Genomic DNA, 26,219 nt, shown 5'->3' with positions numbered 1-26,219 from the left:
ATTTCATGAGCCAAATCCATTTTCTTACAGACACCAGTGTCATCACTGTCATCCGGTTCTGCTGAGTTCACTACTGCATCAGTCGGAAAAAAAGAAAAATACATGTTTTCTTAATTTGATCTCTGTGTGGGATATTGTCTTGTGAATTTAGGCCAATGAATTTTGTCCTTTTTTTGCAAGTAGAACTTGCAACATTTACCCTTTATGATTCTTCTAAATGGAAATATCATAAAGGTAATATTCAAAACAAAGAAGTTACAAAAAGGCATGAAGCAAGTATAGATTTTTGTTAATGCTCTTAATTAGAAATGCTCTTAATTAGAGCCATAAAATTTCACAGCAGAACATTTCCATTTGAATGACTCATGTTATTAAGTACAGGACCGTATGTTCCCATGGCTCAGAAACCTTGGTAAATATATCATTAGTGGTCCACAGAGAGAGAATGGATAGTTTGGTGCTGGTGTTCTTATTTTCAGCAACTTAATATGTTAGTGATATAACTGCCATTATTTTTCCATAAATGTTGCTGTTGTCTCTGCCAGACTATGTTGTGTGATCAGAGATGCAAGGGGAAGGGATACACATGATTGCCCATGATTCACATTAAGGTTGGCATTGCATAGTCTATTAAAATCTAGGCCACATTATGGAAGGCTGAAAACAATTCATGTAACCCATATTCTGTAATGGTAACAGGCAATTCAAACAGAATCCTTTGCATGAGTCTATATATAAAAATCAAGCAATATTTTCTTGCCTTTTTAAAGTAACATGAAATATATCAGTAGGCAGCTCAGTGAACTAGAGTTGGTGCCTTTCTATTTAATAATTGTCAATGAATTTCCCTTATCTGATTTCTCAAGTCTTCCCTTGAACCCATGTAAACCTTTAGCATTCACAGTGTCCTGTAGCAAGGAATTCAGTGGCATAATATCTGATGTGAAGAGCATTTATTTGGTTTAAAAAAAACCACTGGTATCTGCCAGCTCTCTATGACACCCATTGCTCCTTAAAGTGATATAATTTGAACAATCAGTTCTTATTTGCCTTCTATAAACCTCTACTGTGCTCTCTAGTCATCTCTTTTGGGGCCAAAGAGTCACAGTTTACATAATTATTCCATATTTACATCAGAAATGGATGTAGGCACGAGCATATTTGCACACATTCTTCTGCTTATTAGTACCGAAATTAATTGGGACATGAGGGATGCCTAAGAACTTGTGCCTCTGTGGCTGTAGTGATTTGGTATCCACAAGCATATATTCATTGGTGTGGGTTTAAGCTCTTGCAAGCTCTGTTATGCAAATCAGACTGAGAAAAGTGCAACAGCATCACTTATTTACAGCTGCCTTGGCAGCCCTGAGAGCAGCGTTTGGGGAAGCACCAACTCCTTCCCAGTCAGTTGGTCTGCTCTGTTGTAGGGTGTCTGTTCCCTCCTGCTGTCACTATGTAAGAGAAAACAATTTAGAGAAGGAACAACACAAAGTTTTTAAACATTAATAATTGATGTGTAAAATGTAGAGTCAGTCATTATTTTTGTGAGTAATTGGTTTCTGGGCTCTACGAGGTCTTCTAAGTGAGGAACATGCTGGACGTGCAATTAAATCTAAAAAGGGCAAAAACTGTACCTGACAAACCAAGCTCAAGTACAGCTGTTCCATTGTGTTCCCATATATATATATAAATATATATGAAGATCAGTTTTTGGCAAATGCAGCACAGACCAGACTTTCAAGGTGAATACTGAACTGGTTGGAAAAAATATTGTATTGGGAACTGCTGTATGCATAGTTCTAAAGGATTAAGGACAACGATGCAATCTGTGCTGCCCAAACTGGGCACCTTGGGAAGAAGGTGATGGGATATAGGTCAGCATCAGCAGTGTGTTCCTGGTGGGGACAAACACCACTGCTCTTTTCCTGCTGGCATGGAACAAGGAGAAGCAGTGCAGAGCTCTGTCAGCCTGTGCAGCCCGTGTGCCATAGTAAATACACACTGATACTCCCATTCCAATGGAAAGATAAAGCCTCCCTGACTTAGGAAAGAACTTATTGGCAGCTGTAAATTTGGTTTCATGACTGAGCTGTGTCACAGCAACTCAACAGATCTTGCAGCCTGAGGCTGCTGAAAGACCTCTTTTTCCCAGTTCCCTTATAACCGTGTAAGTTAAAATAACTGCTTCCTGTCAGTGATGACCCACAGCTCCTGAAACAAGTGGGACCTCTCACCTCGCTCCACTATGCACTGTGTCTGCTGTTGCCAAGCTCAGACTATTAGTCTGTCTTCTCTGATGAGACACTTCAGAGAAAGGAGAAGAACAGACAGTGGCTGCTAGCACGAAATAACTTTGCAATAACTGCTTCCTGACACTGGTGAGCATAGATGGGTTCGAGGTATTTGGCAGAAAACCTTGAGGACCTGGAAGAACTATTGCTTCTGCATCATCTGTTCTACATCCATCTCTTAGTAAAACTAGAATTCCGTAAATATTGTGCCCCATTGCTGCCACTGGCAGTACATGGAGGTCAGAGCCATGGTACAGTGCTGGAGGTGAACTCTTGTTTCATGGTAGTTAAGAGTAGCTAATAATGAGGAAAACCCAATACCATAAACAAACCAGCATCCATGGCAACATAGCCATTCACTCTTGAACTCCTCAAAATAGGAATAATTAATTTAACCTTTGTCTTTGGTTTTGGGGCTCTTTTTTGTTTCGTTGTATATTTTAAAAGCTTATGCTGGCAGATATCAGTGTGCTCTGGCAATTAGTAATCAGCTGAGTCAGAGGTATTCAAGGAAGCTTGTAATGAAGCGCCAGGATCTTCCTCTTTTATATTTAAGTTCTTGTATCCAGAATGTAATCTGAATTGCTCAGCACACAGCAGCTTTGGCTTTTGGGGGCTATATCAAATAGATCCATGAAATTGTTTCAAAGGAAATGCTTTTCCTATTATCTTTGACAGTTAAAAATGAGCTACTGGAGTGTTCACTTGCTGTGGTACTCAAGTGAGTAAGTCGTTCAAGTGTGACCTGTTGACATTTCCCCCAAAGGAAGGTGCTACCAGTTTGTTTATATGGTCCCTACAACTAGAGCAGCTCACTACATTTGTCCTGTTTTAGGGTAACAAATGATCAAAGGGTTTTAGGGTAACAAAGATCAACCAGTTCATGTTGGAAATAGGGAGTGAACACATACTGGTGCAATTCCTGAAACTACATCAACATTCCAAGTTATTAGGTGGGCTCCTTGGCTGCAAACCAGACACAGACATGTCAGGGAAGATTTCCTTGTAAATGCTCCACTTCCACGGCATTATATCAGGAAAATAAGGGTAGAAGGCTCTTTGAATGAGGGACTTATTCCAAGGGACCTGTATTTGGGGTCCGTGATGTGGATTCATACTTTCAATTGAACTAATACCACAATGTCTCAAAATGTTAGCAAAGCTAATGGCAATACTGCAAGTATCTGAGACCAATTTGAAGTACCCACTTTATTGTTTTGGGGATAAAGGATCTGGATCCTTGGGTAACTGAGAATTATGGAAATACATGGATCACAAATCTGGGCTCAGGACTTGAATGTGGCATTGCACTTCACTGACCTGAATAAGGTAAAAGACAGTATGAGCAAGGTCATCACTTGGCTTAAAGAGCTTACACAGTTCCTTACAGCCTTTATCATCCAGGCCTCCCTGTCTTGCTCCATCTGCTCCATTCCAGTGATATTTTTAGCATGCATTCACTGTACAGTTTTTCCAGTCTGGCTGCCTGACCCTTTGGTCTCCTAACAATGCAGCTGCAATGGAAGTGGTGCATGAGCAAAGACTACCAGTGAGGTGGGATTTTTTTTCCAGCTCCCAGAAAAACCCCCAAATTTGACCAATCCTGTCCCCTTGGAGCTGTTTTTAACGAGTCAAGCTGGGAGGTTTTTTCTATAAGGTTCTGTTAACCTAGAAATGGCTGCAACTCAGCTTTGAAGTTAACACTTCATTAAGATTAATTGGGGAAGTTCACACCTCTGCTGGGAGTTTGTCTAGCAGGCTGTGAGACAGGAGCGGGCTGATTTACACGCCGATGCCTGGCTTTGTAGCTGTAAAAGCGAGGGCAGTGACTGACTCAAAGAACAATGCAAGAGCTGAAAAATGACCCTGCTTCCACAGCTGGGCTTCTCCTGCTCCTGAACTTACCTCAGGGAACGGATGCTGATCACAACTGTCTTGAACTTGCACTGCAGTTCCAGGTGCCAACCTCGGGGCACAAATGACTGGGGATATATGATTAAGCCTTACGTTACTGGTGGTGGATAAACAGAGGTAAATTTTTCCATTTAGCTACTGCTGCCTGGTATGAGCTGGAGATTATTCACCAGAACGAGGAGAAGGGAAACGGGGCCCACTCCTGCTGACACATGGGCTGTGACTGGTGCACTGTGTCATGGAGAGGTCCCCAGGAGGATGAGGGGGGAGGAGACCTGCGTAAATCTGTCTCTTCCCCTTGTGATGGGAAGGAAGAACCCTGAAACATGCCAGATCCATCAGAACCAGGAAAGCTGATGCCGTTTTAGCCTCTTGAACTTGGCTGTGTTAAGTTTAGAGGTGGAATCAATGATCTTAGAATAATTTATGTTGGAAAAGACCTTTATGAGGCTGTGGCAGTGCAGGCAGGTGAGCTGCCAGCTCTGCTGAGAAGGCAGCAGCCTTCAGCAGCAAGGTAACACATATCTTCTTGTTTCCTCAGCCCTGTCTTCTTTCTCCTTGCAATTATTCTCTTGGATCAGTAAATAATCAATGCTTGTTCGAGGTCACATGGTCATTTCTTGATGTCTTCTAGGAGACAGCCAACTAGAGCTGGGTAAAATAACCTCAAACAAATGGATGCTTCATCAATCCATTATCTCTTAAGAGGGAGTTTTATACCTTGGGGATACACCTGATCAACTATGACAGTGTAAGAGTTTGTGCTAAGCAGGACAGAGAGCTGTGACCAGTAATGTCTTCAAATCACCAGTTTTTCTTTCAGATCCCTCCGGTGGAACAGCACAGTGTTAATGATGTTTATACAAGCACTTGGGAAAAGCTGTGTGACGGAGACCTTTTCCCTTGCCAAAATGTGGAGGAACAGTATATCAAAGCTATGGTAGTGTTACTTATGGCAGAGTAAATAAGTCAGATCTTGCAGTACGTCAAGGTTCATATTCAGAACAATTTGTGCCCATAATCAATTTTCATTCCGAAGATCAGATGAATTTTGGTGTCCTGTACAACGCTGCACCCACCAATCTACCAGCGTTTACCTTCTGCAGTAACAACAACGTGGTGCTCTCCATCAGATCCGCTCAGCATTCTGAAAGGGTTCTGATTAGCTGTGATATGACAAAATAAACAATGGTGTGTAGCGTTTACACAACGGCTTTCATACGTCCTGCTTTGTGCAAGATAATCCTGCAGCCCAAAGCCTGCAGAAACATCCCTTGTAGCACAGTCAGCTTCTTTGATACAGCTTTTATCTTACCCTTTACTATGTTTATTGCTGGCAGAAAACAAGAGTAAATGTATAGATAAACTTCAGGGTCTTATCATCTTGGCTAGAAGGGTAATCCTGGCTCCGTTCATGTAAACAGCTGAATTCCTTCTGATTTCATTTGGACCAGGGTTTCATCTCTTTGAGTACTTTTTTCCCCTCTATTTGCAGTCCTTGAAGTAATCACAGACTGCTGTCTACCACCTGCATTCCACCGGGCACAGGGATTGCAGCTGAAGGCTCAGCAGTGAGCACAAGGAGAAATAAGCTCCTTTGAAACTTTCAAACCCTTAGGCATTTCTGGGACAGGGAACATGGGGGGAATTCATGGATGTGGGGCTAAAAACCCATCAAGCACTGGAGGGAGCAGATGAGGGAAAGGGGCAAGGCTGGCTGCAAACTCACCCTCTGATGCAGATGCTAAAATAGGCACCATTCCCTGCATTACCAGTGGAGCATGAAGGCTAAAATCTAATATTAGAGAGACAGCAATGAGCATTACATCTTGGGGTTTAAGTATCTTAATGTTGTTTCTATGGTACCAGTACCTGGAATCTTCAGAAAAATAAAAATAAAATTAAATGAAAGCAACCAGAGAGCCACTGCCCTACTTCTATAAATAGAAGCCCTCTGTTGTGTTATCATGACTTCATATCTAATAAGGATGTTTCTAGTTCAGTGAAATGATTTTTGGTGTCTATGGCTCATACAGGTGGGAAAACAACACATACGTTTATAATTTATTTTTTTAATAAGTATTCTACTTTCCTGGACAAAGACTTATACAGATGAAGGTTCAGATACTGGCTGTCCTAAAACTGTTTGTTACAGGTCAGATATAGATCTGACATTTACAGCACCAACCACCCTACCACTGACCTGAGTTTGCCAGTGTTCCCAACAGTGGTCCAATCTAATGGAATTTGACTAATATAAGTCAGTATAAGTTGTCCATGGAGTCTGGGTTCTCTTGGTGTAGCAGCAGGTCCTGCTCAGCCCAGACCTCCATGCTTCCTGCTTTACCAGCATCTTCTATCCAGGGTTATGCTGTAATTGGCTCTCAGCAGTGAACCCCCCACATGGGTGGGGGGATGGATATATCAACAGGTCCTTCTGTAGAAGAAATGTTTTGCTACATAAGAACAGTAAGATTGGTTTGTTAAGAGAAGCAGTGACTTTTAAAAGCACTACCCCCTTTTTTTAATGGCTATGGGTGCTAGCAGTACAGAAAATGTTTGTCACTGCCTTTCAGATTCTGTTTGTGTTTGGTATAACACCTTTAATTTAGAAGCACTGGAGACGACAGTTTTATCTATATCTCCATCACTTGGAAATTGAAATACAGCTTATTTTAGAAAGTTAGCCAAATGCTGCTGAAGGACATTGGTTAAGGATAAACAAAAAGTAATGTCCTATGAGAAATATAATTGGAAGTGGAGGTTTAGCTGCCCGAGTCTGAGTTCATGAGAGACATCTATCTCTTCAGTAAGTTCAGTCATAACTACTTGTAGGCGAGCCTGTGGATTCAGTATCCCAGGCTGGGCTAATCAAATGGAAAGATTGTTCCTGGCCTGGAGCAGAAGGCTTTGTGATTAAGGAAGAAGTGCCCTGTGTTAAACAATCCATCAGAAAGACAGCACTTGCCCAGAAGTAATACCCTTGGTAGCATAATAGGAGAACATCTTGCTTTTAGACTTTGAGGTGAAAATGGTGTCTAGGATTAGTTACAGGTCAGGGCATCCTGACCATTGCTCTCATGGCATTGACAGATGCATTTCTGCTTATCTTACTTGAAAAGTTTCTGTCTGTGCTGTCCAATGGGCAGCAACACATTCCACTCCAAAAAATTCTTTCCATTTGTGAGACTATGGCAGAACTCAGAAATACTGCAGACAAGTTGATTAACCTCTCTTGAAGATCAGACAGGAGGAAAAAGTATTCCCTAACTGACATGATGAGTTGTCCCAACAGAGTCTTTATTCTAACATAGTTTTTTGCTCCCAAATGTAAAAACCTAAAACGGTGGTGAAGGAGGCTAGGGTTTCTTTTTTGGCTCAATTTCCTAACCTGGAAAGGTGTATCTGTGCAGTCAGTCAGGAAAGCAGCAAAATTCCTGGTTGTAGCTCTTGGAAATCGCTGCAGAAGCAAAGCCAGGTTATTTTGATAGAGGCTGTGTTATCACCAGAAACGGTCTGGAAAAATTATATTAAGATGTGGGTTTGATTTATTCTGGGGCCTGGGGTTCAAGTTCAAATCCAAACCAGGATTAAAAAAGACTAGAGTATTCAGCAGGAGATTTTGGCTTCAAATGATAGAAACAGTGAGGGATCTTGCTGGCTTTGGTGATAGGTCAGGTTTTTAAATCACCTTGATTTTTGCACACCTCCTCTTACAGATAATTGAAACCATCTTGTATTACATATATGCAGCATGAATTTCCATTGGTAACATGTCTTTATGCTGAGAAATTACCTTTTTTTTCCTCCTGTAACTGAGACAAAGAAGCTCCTTTTCTCTATCCCTGTGTCTTCCAGCTCCTGTTGAACAATCTGGGCCTAATTTGAATTCCAGTGATGAGGAATAACCTGATATTTTGCTTACCTTAGTGAATGAAAGGTTAATTCTGTACATCCAAGATTTATACTGCATGCTAGTTTAAGGGCATTTTACCACACAGCTGGTGAGGGATTTTCACAAATACAGGAGAGGCCTGTATGTTATTTGTTTTAACTTTTCCTTTCAACCTTTTTTTTTTCATTAAGTTCCCAGCTGACTGCACACTATTGAATGCAGCAATCTGTTTAATCTAGTTTTAGCCTTCCTTTTCCTGTTTTGCTGTTTACTTTTCGTTCCATGCCAGTAGCGATTGAGGCAATACTGTGGGTCCATTATTTGTTTCAGGCATCTTGGAATATATGTGTTGGCTTTGCTCTGTGTGTGCATGCATGAAAGAAAGGGAATAAACATACATGTTGCCAATTAGTTAGCACACTTAAATTAATGAAGAGGAATCTATGAATCTCCTTTTTTTTCTGAGAATTTGGAAATACTCGGAACATTTGCCATGTAGCTTTCAAAAACTTCAAAAGCAGCTGTAAGGTCACAGTCTAATACTCCCTTCTGTATACTCATGTCTTTGCTAAAAATATTTCCCAACTTAATCTTCAGTGTATGGAACAGGAGGGCAGAGGGGGAATGGCAGTGTTTACGACCAAAGTGCAAAGATGAGGAAGAAAATTAAATCCACAAAAAAGCGAATCTTTTGATGTCTGCTTCATTTTCCTCATTAACAACTTAACAGTACCAGCAGTTATGTTTTAACTAAACACCGAGTTTATGGACCCATGTCTCTGTCTACAGATAAGGGAAGGTCAAGAGGAACTAAGATAATGCTGTCTTTGCTTTTGCACATTTTCCTTGAATTGGGACACCCAAACAAGCCAGTGGGAGTCTAAACAGCACCAGTGATTTGGGTGTGTGGCTCCTTGTAGCAGGTAGAATATGATCAAAGATGTGTGTTCTGGATACACACAGTCCTGAGCGGAAACAGTCTCAGTAATATCACAGGTGAAGGGGCCTCTAGGATCCATGGAACTTGTAAGAAAACACCACAGTAAACCCAAGAACAGCAAAATTAACACAACTAGCAGAGTTTGGAAGGAAGTGTTAAAAACCCAGGCTTTTTTTTTTCTTTTTCTTTTCTTTTTGGACCTTGAATTGTGGGAAACCCTCAAGAGTCAGAAAATCTCAAATGAGAGGATGGAGGATGTCTCTGCTCTGTAGAAAAGCTCCTCTGTCAAATCACCCTTTGGAACAGGGAGAAGAAACTCCTGTTTTCAGCAAGGTTTCTGCCTCTGGTTCCACAATATAAAACCAAAGGAGAGACTCAGTTTGCTCCATCTCTTTACCTTTAAAGCTAAGCTTACTGATTCCTGCTCATCCAAGTAGTTTCTTGTCCAGTTGACAAACACATCCATCATTTGAGAACTCTGCAAAGTGATCAAATCCTCTTCAACCCATTGCCATTGTCCTGGCTTCATAGGCTTACTTTGTCTTCCGTAAACCCCAGTAGAGACGGAGAGCTGAGCTTGCACAGTGCATCCTGACAGCCCCAAGGGATGCCTTGAAAGGTCCTTCCAAAACACTGATCTGTCATACTTTATCCTCCTGATGACTTAACTATTCAGAAAACCCCTAAGCACCAGAAAGAAGTTTAGGTATGCAGTGAGGGAGTCAAAGAAAGACCAGGGGTCCCAAAGAAGAAATAAAATATGATCTAGCCTGCAACTAGCACCTGATATACCATCTGAGGAAAATAAAAATCTCTTTCTTTCCAAGCTTTCTTACAAAGTACAGAAAAATAATATAGCCAGCTTCTACCCTCCTGAAACTGCTGAGACACATAAACAAGTGACTTGGTACTGGACATTAAGGAGAACTTGCATTAGGGCAATCCCCAGAGGGAAATAGCTCCAACAGGCATGTGTACTGGAGAATTAAGGCATGTCCCTTATCACTGGTAGTCATTTATAATTTAAGCTCTGAGTACACAACTAATTGTGAAATAGTTCCAAAAATAAAAGGAAAAGAGAAGAGTAATGGTTCCTGAGAAGTCAGTATGCTGGCTCTGACTGATGTTGGCTACAAACATGCCTGGGTGAACTGAGTCTGGGGTTTAAGCACAGACAGGTCATTTCAAACTGTCCTGTAGTTAAGCAACGTTCTTTACCCTGGGGAAGTCTCCATTCCAAACACTTCCACTGTTCCACACAGGCTTCCTTTCAAAGTTGTTGGCCGTTCTCAGTGGGTTTTCTTCATCTTTACTCTTTTTGAAGATTTTTGGATGTTCAGGGAAGCTGCTGTATTAATTTTTCCAGATGTTTTGAGTTCTGAAAGGCTTTCACCTGCAGAGGATTTATCCTGAGGAGGAATCAACTCCAGCTTTATTTGCAGAAGAAAGAGAACTGCACACAAAGTGAAGGATGCTCGGCTGCTTCTTAGACACTAACATGAGCAATTCTGAATGGAGATCTGTTCGGGTGTTCTGGATATTTGCGTGTCAGTGTGCAGAAAAAGCAAGCAAATGCAAATGAATGTTCCTGAAAACAGCAGTGGAAAGCAAATATTTTTTTACATACCCTAAAAAGACCTTGTTATAAGGATCATGGTAGCATGAGCCCAATACCAACAGACAGAAGTACTAAACTTCCAGAGCAGGAGGCGAAAACTGGCTGGTTCACAGCAATGGAATTGGGACCCTTCTCTCCCAGGTCATCACTGTACCCAGGGCAACTGGCTGTGGCCCAACTCTCTCACCAGCTGGTGCCACCAGCAGCTTACCAGGTGCATGAATATATAATCAGACAATTAACATAACATAGCTGCACCATTGATTCTATCAGAAGAGAGATTCATAATTAAACTGAACCTTTATCTAGAGCTGGAGAGGGACCTTTGACAAGTGCATGGAGTGATAGGACAAGGGAGAATGGCTTCAAACTGAAAGAGGACATGTTCAAATTAGATATTGGGAAGAAATTCTTGGCTGTGTGGTGGTGAGGCCCTGGTACAGGTTGCCCAGAGAAGCTGTGGCTGCCCCATCCCTGGAAGTGTTCAAGGCCAGGTTGGATAGGGCTTGGAGCAACCCGACCTAGTGAAAGTGTCCCTGCCCATGGCAGGGGGATTGGAACTAGATAATTTTTAAGATCCCTTCCAATCCAAACCATTCTATGATTCCGTGAAGTAGACAAAATACAGAGTTTTTGCTGTGCAAAGGAAGCAACTATTTATACTTACAGTCTACTGTAAGCCAGACCCCCATGACCAGATTACTCTTGCTTAGACTCCACTGAGACCCTTACTTTAGTGTTTTGTTTTAGCTGCATCTCAGCATCCAGAAGCATTTAAGCCTCAGGAAACTCCCTTTTTGGAATTTGGGCTGCAGAAAACTGAATGCAGAAGCCTTCCTGAACCCCACAGCGCGTGGTGTGTGCACATGTGCATGTGAGTGCATGCATGTGCTCATCAGGAAAGCAAAAAGAAGGAACTGAGGCAGCAGACACATGACTCAGGGGGTGTGGAGATTGGTAATATAACCCCAGTATTGCAGCAAGTTTTGGATCTTCATTCTGCAGCAGCTGGGCTACCTCCCAACAGAAAATGCTGCAGGCAACGTTTATGCTCAGTAGTTAATTATCCATGGGAGCAGGTAAGGGATTAGTGACCAGGTAGAGTTTCACGCCTGCCAGTGGGGTGAACACTCTAGCTGCTCAGAAATCTTTGGTGAGAGAGGAAATAATGCAGTTTTTCCTGTGTTAAACCACAAGTCCCCTTCACATGAACTGAAGGATAATTGTCTCCCTTTGGTGGAATTCGGTATGTGACGTGCCTGGACGAGATGTGGTTCAAAGTCATGTTGCTGCATGTGCGTGGCAGCAATGCTGGCTTAATATACATCTATCCTCCTCTTACATCCATGCCCACCTCCATACTGCAGCCCACCACCCCTACCTTTGGTGCCATTGGAACCACCCACAGAGATACCCGGTTTGAAGAGCAAAAATACACCGAAACATTTCCAGGAACGCTGATTTACAGCCAGATCAGTATCCTGACCTGATTGACATCATTGATGCAAAACCCAGGAGGACCAGCAGAACCCAGAGGGCAGAGCACAGAGGTCCCAGCAGCGAAGGGCAGCAACAGCTCAAGTCTGAATTGCTGCCAAAGACTTGAATCTGACCCTGGAGCTGGAGCCACAGTTCGGGGAACAAAGCTCAGCCTAATCCAATCTCTCTTCTAAACAATGCAGAGATACCACAGGTTTAGTCGGTTTTTACCTCTGTCTTTGAATTAAGCAGCATGAATTTCGGTTTGCATCTTACACCCAAAGAAACCTTATTAAGCAGCTTGTTTCTGCCAAGGTAATTAATCAGGAGATAGCAAAAGATCACTTTGTTTCATCCCAGATTTCAAACCCCATTTGTCTGCTCTTCCCTGGCCCATCAAGGCTTTCCCACATGCTGTGTATTCTGGGCATCATATGGTCTCTTATTTTTAGCTGTAGGTGATAGCAACACAGCCACTAATACTGTCTGTTAGTATTTGAAAGCAATCAGGTGTTAACAAGCTTAGATAAAAGTTTGCCTGTCTAAAATTTCTTCTGCTCTCACTTTCTTAGCTTTCATTCCCTTAACCTGTGTCCCAGGGAAAAAACCTCCTGCTCAGTGGATTGATCTATAACATAAAAAAATTAAAAAGTACTCATTTTCCCCTTTTTTAGCAATATCTTTCAGCTATTTAAAATGTAGCTTTTGCATCAGCTCACTTTAAATGTGTTTCCTCCATCCCCTGATTAACACAGCTAAGTTTAAGTGTTGGTTGCATAATTTATAGATTGCAAGAGTTTTCTCTTTTTAAATTCAGTGAATTATGTTTAAAGTACTCAGGTGTCATTTCTTTATCACTAAAATGGAGTCACGAAGTCAATTGATGAATGGAAGTGAGCAGTTTTCAGAATTGAGTTCAAGCTTGTAAAGAGAGATGAGTTACTAAAACTAAAAAAAAAAAAATAATTCTCTGAAGCTCAAATCTTTCCCCAACAAGAATAGAATCATAGCTTTCTTTCTCTCTTTCCACATATAGCATTATACAAGAAATGCAAAGTAAGATAAGGACATCTCTTGAGTATTTGTTGAAATTAGCATTCTGTTCATCACTGAATATTCTTTGTGCCAGACAGAACTGTGCGTTTTCCAAATAACTCCATCTTGGACCCTCATACTGCATGTGCTTACTTGATTATTCTGAATACTTCAGAGTACTTTTATAGCTCTCTCATAATGAACTGCCAAGTTTATTTTAAATATGTTAATATCAGGATTAAGTTAAATATAAATACGTGCCCCCAGCACTCTGAAGGATTGATGTATTTTCCGTTTAATCTCTGAGGATTTAAGTACCATACAGAAGAAATGATTGATATCAGTTCAGTATTGCTTTCAAGGAGGTGTGCACTTCCACAAGGAATTTATATGAATCCCATTATAGAAATGCAGGGATCCCTATCTTATAGTTACAAAAGAAGGAAAACACCAAAGGACTGAGGGAGTGGTGTGACAACAGAATACATTTATTTTTTGGGCAGGACAGGATTAAAAAGTGCTGCCATATGAGACCAAGTATTTATGTGGTCTAAACTCTCTGCCAGTTCCAGTTTATTTTAAAAATTCTGATGGATTAACTCTGAACAGCCAGGCTTTATGCCAGATCAGGCGCTGTCCATCACTTCCATCCCAAGTATATGTTGAGTCCCAGAGCAGATGCAGGGCTACCATAAAGGTGTCGTGCTGACATGAACTGTGTTGTGCACTCCAACAAATTCAGCAGACATGCCTGCTCCAGGATAAATGTGCTGAGAAGAATTCAGGAAGTACACAGATCCAGTATTTCTGCTCATGTAAGCATGGCTTTACAACTTGGACTGGGAAGAGATGTGGTCCGGTCAGGGAGACCCCAGCTCTTGGGGCATCTTCGCCCTTTCCCATCCTCATCCCAGCAAGCAGAGCTGGGAGAGACCAGGGAAGTTATCAACACTCTGGGCCCCAGGCTGTGAGACCCTGAGGATGTTTGTGAATTTGGGACAGTAAAAAAGGCTCAGTAGTAAAAATGGACCCAGGGAAGCCAAGTGGATTGCTGATGGCATTCCAAAGTTCTAAAACCTGACTGAAGCACAGGCGCAGTAGCCTGGCTGCAGTGAGGCTGAGAGCTTGGCTGGGACTGGCAGCTCCGGGCTGGGGGTCAGGGATGAAAGGGGGACCACTGTGCCCTGCTTCAAATAGAGACTGGCTGTGGGCACTGGCAATCAGCTCTGAGAATTGTGCAGATATTTTAAGTCAGGGAAACAGAAATACATGTTCTGTGGTGAGGAACTGGGGAAGACTGTGACCCAAAGCAGATTGTTCCTGGATTTTGCAATTCCATTTTTAAAGCTGAAGTAATGCAGGGAGAGAGGAATAAGAAGCATATGAAATACACGTATAAGAACTTTGTCAATCCTTCTAAAATGTCTATTATATTTATTTTATCTTTATTGTACATGGCATACGATTTATATCATAACTAGCATTTTTATGACACCTTTCCTCTGTAACAACTTTCTTACAGAGATCACAAAGCACATTTTTAAATACCCATCTATTAAGCATGACATAATCATTGTGTGGGTAGTGAAAATAATTCTATTTGCTTTCCTGTCCCTTCAAGATTTGTTTAAATCACATGAATCTTCAAGAACCAAAAGTGAAACAGCAGCAGCAACCTGTGAAGAATCCACCTGCCTTCTTATTTTAACGTATTACAGTCACTCCTCCAGCCCTGTATCAGCTCTGTGGTCACCTTTCAAGAGAGATTTAAGTCCATCTTTGACCTATCAGCCACTGAATGACTCAGGACACCATTTCACATCACTGTGTATCACAGCTGTGATCTGCTGGAGTGCACACAAGGCAGGAGCTGAGACATCACATTGCCTTGTTTGTCACAGCTGCTCCTCCCTTAGTCAAAAATAATTACAGTTTTGTTGATTTTTAGGGCATGCTGCTAGATCTTAGTTTAAAAAAACGTTAAAAGTGGATAGAATTTGGGTGTGATAGTGTGTGTGACAGAGCATGATGGAGAGGTTAAGCCTGGCTATTTATTGTAGATAAAAAAGTAATAGAATTGTAAAATACACATTAGTTTTTAAATCATTCTAGCCTGAGGCAAGGTTAGCTGAAGAGGTTTTTCCAAGGCCATACCAAGACATTTGTACTCCAGACTCAATAATGTATCTATTCCACGTTGATAAATAATCTTAGGCATCACTTTTGAAGTCTGGAAAAGTTAGCAACTTGGTATATAATTTTTAAAACGTGACTGCTGTTCAAAGTAACACTTGATGTATTTCCATGCAGTTTTGGGGAACCTCTTGGAAAAGTCATTGACGGAGAGGAATCTGACATGAAACTCTTAAATCGTTCAATGCTTGGTGATATTTTTTTCATAAGGGCCTCCCACTCAGCATAAAGGATTTTATTTTATTGCAGATATATAGAGCTTTTGAGGAATCTCTCTCACTTATTTGAAAATCATCATGCTTTTCCATGATATTTTTGGAGAGGACTTGTACATGGGCACGAGTGGGCATTTCCATTCCAAAGCAGTGAGCCTTCTGGTTCAGGGAGTCGGAGATGCTCACTGAAGGCTAGTTAGAAAAAAAAGGGCATTGTTTAGGTGTATTTCTGATGCATTTGTGACTAAAAGCACAATTAGCAAAATTCTGAGAGAAAGAGAAAACCACAAGTGCACACGACGTGGCCAAGGCTGCCCTGGATAAGAAGCATTGGGAGGAATGCTGGGATGAGGGCTGGCTCTTCCCTCGCCTCTCGCTGGGATTTATGATCATCTCGTGATCTAGGGGCTGGAACTGCCATTCCAGCACCATAGGGGTTTATGATTCTTGTTGTTTTGAAGTTATTTGTGCATTCACTGTAGGCATTATGAAATTGCTGCGGGGTTTTTTTATCTCTTAAACCCCAGACTTCTGAGCCACCGGCGTAGCTTCCTAATCACAGGCATGGAAACCCCTGAACTTTAACTAGCTGTGTTATCTAAGCAGTCTTCTTTTAAGTTACTTTGGAGAAAAATCAGTAATCATGATTGTTTAAAAAGCTCATACCGAATGCTTTGCTATTGCAGAGCAAACCTGCTGAGTCACTGGTAACAGTTTAATTCCAAAGCTGGCAACATTTCTCACGGATTGCCCTCTACACAAAAATCTCCACGTCGTATATGTGTGTAATTAGCAGTACATAAGGCTGTTGGATTTAAAGGCTATGAAAAGAAGAAAAATCCTTCAAGCTGTACCCTGACTGATTTGTAACATGCAGTATGAAGATTCTCAGTGTGTGGGGCAAGGCTTTCATGATACCTCTAAAGAAATCAAAATAAAGAGCAGAAACTACTTAGGAATTCACTAGAAACCTTGGAGGGAGCTAGGAATAAAACCCCCATGTCTAGTGCTTCCAGTCGGCAAGAAAAATAAATGTTTACTTACTAAAGCGTTTATTTCTAAATTGTCAGGTGTGGCTGCCCTTTACAGGAAAGCGGGTGCATGACTGGCAAGGGAAAAGAAAAAATTAACTGGAAAAATAAATACTGTGAAGAGGAAGGAGATACAGCACAGAGGAAAACTACTGTGATAGAAAAGGGCAGTGGATCAGCAGAAGTTTGCTGGCATGTGCAGAAATGACAACATCTGATTTATTCTTTCTTTACAGGGAGAAGAAACTATTAAGCATGTTTTAAGTCATTCCTGCTTGTATTTTCTCCCCCTCTTTTTTCTTTGTAGTTGTGGGTTTTGTTGTTGGTTGTTTTTTGTTTTTTTTTTCAACGACAAGAAGATAAACTGCTGGTTGTAAAGAGTGCTGCAGGGGAAACACTGGGGATATAACCACCTAATTATGAATTTCCTGAATGTGCAACATGACCAGGAGCAACTGGACAGGATTAGTGCTGTATGTTTCATCTCCAGCTGTTTCATGAATACCAATCTCCAAACTCTTCCAAGAGGAACATTTTTTTTTCCATGGCCCTACTTTTGGCTTTAACAATGTGAGCAATACTGCTTTGTTTTCTTTAGAGCCTGAACTGAAACAAGAGCTTTCAACAAAACAAACCCCAAGCAAACCTAATGAGCCAAAGAGCTGCACAATGTTTGGGAGATTTAGCTGAAATATTTGTAAAATATCAAAAGGAACATCCTCCTCATTGGCAAAACTGGAACTAACACTGCAAAGATGCATGATTTTGAGACAATAAATGAGAGTATTTTCTTCTGGTGCAGTGGTCAGAAGTTATTGTTTTGAATAAGCACAACCGGTGTATAATCTTCACGGCGAGCTTCTTGTATTGGTGAAGTGCCAATGCTCTTTGGAAGCTCTTGGCAGATGGGAACTTATTTAAACTTATAAAACCAACGTAGATGAAAAAATGTAAAAAATGCCCTGTGTAAGTCCTCAGCTTGCAAACAGACAAACTGTGAAGACAATGGTGCTTCTCATGGAAGAGAGCGCAGCAAGAACATTTTCTTTCCATGATGCCTTTGTAAAGATTAAGAAACAGCTAATAGAATAATATCCATGACAAACAACAACTTCTGGTGTGTCAGAAATCACGTCTTTAGAATAATGGCACTGTCATTTAGAGGGCCTCTTCTAGCTGCTGGTGAAATTCTCTCTCTGGTCTTTTGTGACTTCTAGTAGAGATTGGACATATTTGTTGCCTAGTAGTACCTCTCTTTACTGCTTAGTAGAATCTCTGAGAGATTCAAAGGCCAAATTAAAGCCTTGCCCATTAAATATAATAAACCAATTTCCAATAGGTAGCTGGTTTTATTGCACTGATGTGCAATGCAAAAATACCATGCACGGCACTAACACAAGAGGCAGAGAATTTTTATTTCAGAATAATACAGAGGTTATTCCTTTAATCTTATGCCAAGAATAATCTTTTGGGGGCTTAATTTCTTCATGTTATCAAGCATGAAAAATACTGATCTGTATTGCCCTAAAAAGGGAAAAATCTGCTAATTAATACCATGAATACAAACTCCCTACCAAACTCAGTCAGGTTATGAATGCAAAACCGTGAATATACGCTGAGTGAATAACTGGCATTCATTTCTTCTAAATAGAGAGGTACAGATAGAAATCCTGGTTCATGCTAATGTTTACATGCCCTACTTATTTAAAAAGAGTGTCCTGCAGAATTTTGGATTCTCTGCAGTAAAAGTGACTGTTATGAACTACACACACTTACCCAGATTTTCTTGCTTGTGCCGGTCTCCACAGGCACTATCTTGAAAATAAAACATTATAAGAATTGGAGGAGCTCAATATGTTTTAATCTGTACAATCTAATTTGCCTTTAGCTTTCATTTTTTTCATATAAAAGAGTGAGAGAAGAATACCATGACCAGATAGTACTGTGTGATTTTGAGTACTCAGTTGTTTAAATTGCACCAACTTTATTGGTTTGTGAGGCATACAGACAAGGGCCCCCCTTTGTTAACAATGAAAAACAAATGATATGGTCTTGTCTTTATTCTGTGAAGGAATAAGTTGTTTCATCACAAGGGGGAGAGAGGAGAAGTGCTACATCATTTTGTTCTGGATATTTTTGTAAGGAGATCTTCCACTTGTTTGCTTTGAGCATCCTGCCCATCCCACCTCTCAGCTGGCAGGGTGAGGTCCAAGTAAGGGATGCTTCAGGGCACGCTCTCAGCCTCATGAGGGGTCACCTAAGGCAATTTTGCTGAGTAGTTCTGCCTTTCTCCATCCAAGTTGCTGCTGGCCGTGAAAGTGAGAATGTGAACCTGGAGCTCTTGCTAGGGGTGAATGGAGCCTGTTGAGACACGGAGCCCTGAGCCAGCCCACCTCACAACTGCTCAGAGGTGTAATAATGCATATGGGGAGAAAACCCTGCACCTACAGTCCAGCCACTGTTTGAGTGGAACCATCCACCCTACATACTGGTGCTATGTAGTAATAAAACTGGCTGAGGGCAGTATACCCCAGGTAAAAAACAACACAGTATTCAGCAAATAAACAAATCAAAGCATGCTCTGTATGCTGTCAAACAGCACTAATGCCAAGATCTCTGCCTGCCCGTCCTCCAGGATACAGAAGATGCAGCTTGTGGGAATAGTAACAGCTTAACTCAAATCCCATCAGAAATGTGAAGGAAAGTATTCCAACAGAATAAAGACTGTCTTCAGAGCCTTTGCAATGATGTCTGACCCTCAAGGCCACATCTTGATTGTACGTCCATGGGCCCCTCTCTGGCATTTGTCACCAAATAGGAGGGGATGGCTGATGGAGATGATGGCAGAACACAGGGTTTAGAATTGGTTTGGATCCAGCCCCAGTCAACAGTGCCAAAATTGTTACTATGTGATGGCTAAACAATTCTTACTTGAAAGAAGTTAGGAGGTTCTGTCTGGTCCTGCTGCATTTGGCAGTGACTGTCCTGGAGACCTGGATCCAAGAGAAAGACCAAAGAAGGATACAGCACTGTCCCTTCATCCTGCTCCTCTGCAACAGGCACACATGGGAAGGGAGATGGAAGAGACGCACTACTGCGTTTCTGACGCCACTTGCTTCCTGAGTAAACAGAGAGATCTCACTGTGATAAAAGATAAATATGTGTGTTATTGGAAAAAAACCCAGACTGATCAAAACAGAAAAGTTAGTTCATGGCTTTGGTCTGTATTTTTTTGGATTATAGTTTAGGTCAGTAATTTTCTCCAGTGTGATTTGTCTGTCCCTGCTGTGTCACCACTTAACCTAATCCTTTTCCTTTTTCAGAGGCAAAAGACATTTCCTCCTGTCTGATTAATGCTCTTCCTAGATGAGGTGGCTCAGGGAGTAAACCATTAAAGAAATAGTTTTAACTGTTATTTATGTAGGAACTCTCTGATGAAAAGCAATCCTTGCTTCACTCTCCCTTGCCCTCTCCCTGGGTTCCTGGCCATGCCCAATCTCCATTGAATCAGTTTATGGTTGCTGTTCACCATCTGCTCTCCCAGTTTGTCAGGGCAGCAGGGCTGAATAGAAGGAGCTCTAAGGAGAAGACAGCATTTGATCCAGGCCCAGGATGGCCTTGTGCTAGTTTTTGTGAGTCTGCCCACTTCTGCAATTCCAGGTGAGCCTGGAAATGTCCTCACGCCTGGGGCTTCTGTTTTGACTCTCCAAATGAGGACACAGCCTTTGGCCCATTGGATAGAAAAGATACAAATCAGTTCTGTGGTTCCACTTCCTTCCTCTTCTTTATTTCTCTTAATTTTGTTCTCTGCGTTTGATCTTGTTTATTCCTCCATTTAATTTTTTTTTTTTTTCCCATTCTCCTGCTTGGGTCAGTGATTTTTTTCCTTCCTAAAGCAATGCCTTCACTGACCCTTTTCTCTATCGTCTTTTTTCTTTTTTTCTCCCCACAAAACAGTCTACAAGACCAAGTAAAGGCTTTACCACCCTAGTGAATAATTAATCTCATCTGCTCTGTAACTCCATCCAGGACCATCAAAAAGTCTGCGTGTTTTGGGTCACTAATAAAACAAAACATTTTTCTACTTTTAGATTTTATGCATTACAAAAGTTTTTGCAATTAACGACAAACAATACTTAGTGCTGGCCAACCATTTCACTTTGAAAAATCTTTCCCATGAGAAAATGCCTATTTGTTATTTTCATAGGAATTATCTATTTCAGATAACTTTATTTTCATTTTTCTGTGTTTTGGTCACGTAGAAAAAAAAAACCAAACCCAGCCTAGTTGGCCACGATGCTTTGGTTTTACTAAGCTTTTATGCCAAAAAGTGTTTCAACAAGAAGTAGAACATCAAGGAGTCCTATGGGAAAAATGTTTCTATTGATATTGTAATGGAAGCTGATGAAAATACACCTGGGCTGCCTCCGACTCCCAAGGGTTTTCCAGTTTCTGAAAGGAAACCTTGCTCTGGTGGATAAAGTGGATCAATCACTGATAACAGCTGTCAGAAAAAATAACACTGAAGAATACAGAAATGGAGAGAAGGCAGAGCACAGGACGTGTGGGCAATGAACTCCTGCAGAGGAAGGCTGGCTACCCAAAGGACCAAGGCCAAATCAAAAGGCCCTTCAAAGAGAGGCTGTGATCTGTGGTAGGAGTGAGGCTGAGTCCTATTTTAAGCTTTTCCTGTAACCAGATTAAAGCTCCGGTCATGATTCCCACATGGCTTGGATGCAGTGCTGAGAGGTGAATGACCACCATGGCTCTTCAGAGCTCTCTTCCAGAGGCAGGGGATAAACTCCTCTTCTTTAGAGCTGCACAATTTAATAAGTCAGAGTACTTCTTTAGCCTTGGAAAACATTGCCTAGAGCTTCTTCTCCTCAGTCCCAACTGATGGGAACATAGGAATGACCACAGTGGTGGGAGCATGGGCAACTTACAGCAGATGCCAAAGAGGGGACACATGGAGAAGCCCTGGTCTTCTGGCACGCTGACCCCAGCCTGAAACTGCTTGAGTGAGGGGCTTCCCCTGCAGAAATAGCATTTTGGTGATGACTGGTACAATGTCCATCACAACCACCCACCCCTGCCAGGGTGGTGGGGGCTGCTGGGTGGGCAGGAGGAGGCTGGGTGGGTGATGTATGGCCTAGGGGAGATATTTGGTAGTAACTGAAAGGTCTAGAAAACATGTCTTAGGAGCAGTGGCTGAGAGAGCTGGGTTTGTTCAGTCTTGAGAAGAGGAGGCTCAGAGGGGATGTCATTGCTCTCCACAACTATCTGAAAGGAGGGCGTAGTGAGGTGACGGCCATTCTCTTCTGCCATGCCTGCAGCGAGAGGACCAGAAGAAATGGCCCAAAGCTGAGACTGGGGAGATTCAGATTAGTTATTAGGAAATAAATTTTTCACTGTTAGGGTGATCAGGCTTGGAATAGGTTGTCCGGGGAGATGGTGGAGTCACCATCCCTGGAGGTGTTGAAGAGGTGTCTGGGTGAGGTGGTTTAGGGGTTACGACGGGAGTGCGGGCTTGGCGGCTGGACTGGACGATCTCGAAGGTCTCTTCCAACCTTTCCTATGACTCGGTGATTCCATTATTCTACGATTTTAAGTAACGATGAGCGAACCGGGAGGGACTCACGGCGGACGGGGCAGGACTGCAGCGGGGCGAGCGGAGCGGGCCGTGCCCGCCCTGCCCGTCTCCCCCGCCCCCGGCGGGCGGTGGCGGCGGCGGGGCCGTCCCGGGGCGGGGCGGGCGCGGGCCGGGGGCGGGAGCGGGCGGGCCGGCGCCCCACGCCCGCCTCGGTCGCCTTTTCGGCGGGAGCCGCTACTCCAGAGTGCGCGGTAGCGTGGGCCGGCCGGGGCCCCATGTGGTGCCGACATCACTGACATGGCGGAATCCCCGCCGAGCCCTCCCGGCACTCGCTCCAGCTAACCGGGACTCGCCGCCCGGCGCCCCGCACCGCCCTCCCGCAGGTAAGGACGCGGCGGCGCTGCGGGGGAAGCCTGTCCTGGGCGGGGGGAGCCCCGCAGCTCCGCTCGGCTCGGAGCCCCCGGGAGCGGCGTCCCCCGCCCCGCGGCGCCGCTGCCGGTCCCGGCTCTTTTGTTCGGCGGCGGGACCGCGGCCGCGCTCGGCGGAAAGTTTCTGTGCGCGCCCCCTCCGGCTCCCCCCGCTTTGGGGAGCGCCCGGCGGGCGGGCGGGCGGGAGCGGCCCCGGCGCGCCCCGCTCGGGGCTGGCGGCGGGACGGGCGCTCCAGCACCGCCCGGCTGTCCCGGGGGGCTGCCGGCCCCGCCGCTGTCATCGCCGCCGCCCTCCCTCCCCGCCCGTGCGGCTCCCGCGGGGTCGGTGCGGGAGCGGCCGGTGCTGGCGGGGCCCGGCGGCACCGCGGGTGTGTGCGGTGTGTGCCCGCCGCTCCCCCGCAGCCGCGCCCCGCTCGGCGGCCCCACTGCCCGGCCCGGGGTGCGGGCAGGTGGAGGAACCGGGGGGCTCCTCCGCCTGCAGAATGCCTGGATCCAGCGGGTACGTGAAATAAAGGAAAAAGCCGGAGAAAGGCGCGACCGTCTTCTTTCCCGGCCCCGTCCTTCCCCGCCCGGCTCCTGGCAGAGGCGGCTTTGGGAAGGAAAGCCCTGGAAACTTTTTATTTTGCTTGCCAGACACCTTTTTAAAATGGCATGCGACCAGCAGACGGAGCGAAAAAAGAACAACTCTTTTAAAAGCTTAACCTCTCTTAGGTTAAGACCACAGCTGCATCCCTCCCCCCTTTCCCGGTTCTCAGAAATGTTCTATTTAAATAAGGTTTTGGCGAAGGTAGTGCGGCTTGGAGTTAAATGTAACGAACCATTTATCCCATCTATATTTGTAGAATAGAAGGCGCGGGACAAGCCTGCCTCTCTCCATATTAGTAATTTTGTATTTCATTTGCATTTCTTTGTGTCCTTTGAGAATCTAAAAGTACTGGCCTGACTCCTTAAAGTGGTAGTTACCCCATCACGGATTGGGGAACTAAGGGAGAGATTGAAGTTTCTTGTTGGCTGTTTTTTTTGTTTGCTTTGGGTTTTTTCTATGTGCTGTTTGAACTCCGTGCTAGATTTGTGAGACGAGGATTCACGTATCCCAGTTCCCTGTGCCCTGACCACATCTACTGTATCCCCTAACCACTTACCCTGTGGAACCCGGGGCTCAGCTAGTACGTTCCTGAAAGGTGCCAAACCAGTCTAACTCGAGTTTAACAATGTGCTAGGTAATGGGATTTCAAACTTACACGGATTTTTCAAGCGTAGAACTGTTTCTCAACCTTTTTTGCAGCAGAGCTTGCTTAAAAATGGTTGAGGCTGCCAGGCCTGGCAGTGCCTCGATGCCTGTCCTGGTGTGGGGCTCAGCTCCATTCCGATGGGGAGCAGCTGGTCTGGACGTGGATGACACAATGTGTGCTTGGCTGGAAATCCAGATAAGGGCATCACTTCCATAAACCTCAGGAATGGGCAATGGGCTGCCTCCTGGGTGGAGGCATCTTGCTCCTCTCGCCCCGTCCACTGCTGGTCTCGCCCACCTACCACCTGTGTGTCTTTCTCAGCTGTAAGAGAATATGCTGCCGGTGCTACCAGTAAGAAAATCATTCTTGGCAGTGTTCCCGGGGTCATTTCGGGTCTCGCACAGAAGCGGTCTGTTAGTGCTTTTCTCTTAATCTTCAGCACTTTGTGGTTCCCTCTCGTTAGTTTTAAAGCAGTTGTGATTTGTGGTTGTATCGGGACCCTGCTGTGGCAGAAACGTCTGCTGCCCCAGAAGTGCCATGTATTGTTCTTCCCAGTTCAGTATCTTTTAGCTACTTTATGCTTATAAATGTAGCTCAGGGATAAGTCTGTGTATAAGTTAATGTATTTTACAATTTTTAAATTTTAATTTTTTTTTTTTATTTTATTTCTGAGCCATCGGGGCTCATCTGGTTTGGGTTTAAGGTCACTGCTGGGGCAGCAGTGAGAGGGGTTTTTCATACTGATAGCCTATAGTTGGCCAAAGGATAAGAAATAAAGGAAGTTAGCAGCCAAAATAAGCTGATATTCTGCTATAGCCAAGAAGCTTGGAGCTCCAACTCCATACTGCAAGGATTTTATCTTTACTCTCGGAAAAGTCTGTAACTTCTAATCTGAAGTGCGTTTATCCTAATGCCTTTTTTTTTTTTTCTGTGCGTGGTATTTAGTGAACTGAAAGAAGATTATTATACCTTTTTCTGAGCAGAGAATTTATGGGTTTTTCTCTTCACTTTGTAGATTTTTTTTTTTAAGTCCTTTGAGAGAGAGAAGCAGTTAAGGGCAGTCAGACTTAGGTAGTTCATAAATCTGTGCAAGAAAATATATACAGATGATGCAGCAAACTTCTGCATGTGTGTGGTTGTATTCATGAACTTTCTAATGAGTATAATTGTCTTTTTCCCTCAAAAATGTAGGTTGTCAGTCTGCTGAGTGCTAGTGCAGAACCCAAGTTTATAGTATGAATAAATATTTGTAGTGTGAGGATCTTAATTCCTACTAAATACATATAATTACATAAAAGGCCCAGAGCCCAAACACAGCTGAATAAAACAAATTATTCTCCACAGTGCTTTTCTCAGTGTAGTCTGCCACTCCCCTCAAAAGAAAGGACATGAGGGAAGATGGAGTCATCTCTGTGAGCAGCATGACGGGCAGTTTGGGACACCCTGGGAGAGCATCCCATCTCTCCACCAAGGATGTGGTTAACGGGTGTTAAGCCTGGAAACAGTGTCCCAGCACACTGGGACGGTTTTGTGCTACATGCCGCAAGTTATCGAAGTCCCATTTGTTTGCAGTAGCCTTTAGTGTACAGCAAATAAAATAAATAGCAGAGGCAGCCAGCAGAGCCCTGTGTAAATCTCAGCTGTGCAAAACACCAGCAAGGCAAAGAGTTTCTCAAGTGTTGCCCAGAGGATTTGTGCCTCGGTGATCGCCTCCGTGCTGCTGAACAGCGGCGTTGAGCGCTGGCGGATCCTTTGGAAACGGGAATATCAAAACTCGTGTTGTTTACGGCCAAGGTTTAGTGTCCCTGTGTGATCTGTCCCTGGAGATGGAAGGTATGTGGGAAGAGGGAAGTTCTTCAAACAAGGCAGTGGAAATAGGAGCCGCTGGATACACAACGGTAACAGGCCATCTACAGGCAGGAATGCTGGTGTGTCAGTGAGCAGATAACTCCAACAGCTTCCAGTGGGGATGTGGTGGTTTGTGTTTTTTATCAGTTTATTCCAAGCATCTCTTTGCAAAATTAAAGTTGGAAGCCCCCTCTCTGTTGGATTCCAGACAGCCGGGGAAAAAAAGGCACAAACTAATTAAACATGATTTATTGTGGAGTTTGTAAGTGTTGGGAGAGATGAGTTGCCTTTTGGAAATGCTGCTGCTGCTGTTAAATCTGTGCTCTCCTCTGGATGAAAAATGACGGTGCTGTTGAGCAAGTACACGAGGAACACGTCGTCTGTGTTAAAATGTGTTCCTGAGCACGAGTATTCCCTGGAGGTCCCAGGTAGTGTGGCTTTGAGCAGATCTTTGCGGTGCTTTTAATTGGGAAAGGATGGCTTTCCTTGAGCTTAGAGGTTAAAACACAG

General features: G+C 43.5%; 1 protein-coding gene across 1 annotated transcript in view; it reads left to right on the top strand.

The window, feature by feature from the left end:
* Positions 1–22,473: 22,473 nt before the first annotated feature.
* The window catches only part of FNDC3B (fibronectin type III domain containing 3B), a 191,305-nt gene continuing 187,559 nt past the window's right edge, over positions 22,474–26,219 (top strand). The window contains exon 1 of the mRNA XM_027724625.2: positions 22,474–22,584. The gene's annotated coding sequence lies outside the window, so the exon portion shown is untranslated. The remainder of the gene's footprint in view (positions 22,585–26,219) is intronic.

Source organism: Pipra filicauda, unplaced genomic scaffold, assembly GCF_003945595.2.
Source record: "Pipra filicauda isolate LSUMZ 115617 unplaced genomic scaffold, ASM394559v2 scaffold9_size5747161_pilon, whole genome shotgun sequence".
NCBI classification, from domain to species: Eukaryota; Metazoa; Chordata; class Aves; order Passeriformes; family Pipridae; genus Pipra; species Pipra filicauda.
Note: the sequence above shows the minus strand (reverse complement) of the source record. Positions and strands in the feature narration are given on the sequence as shown.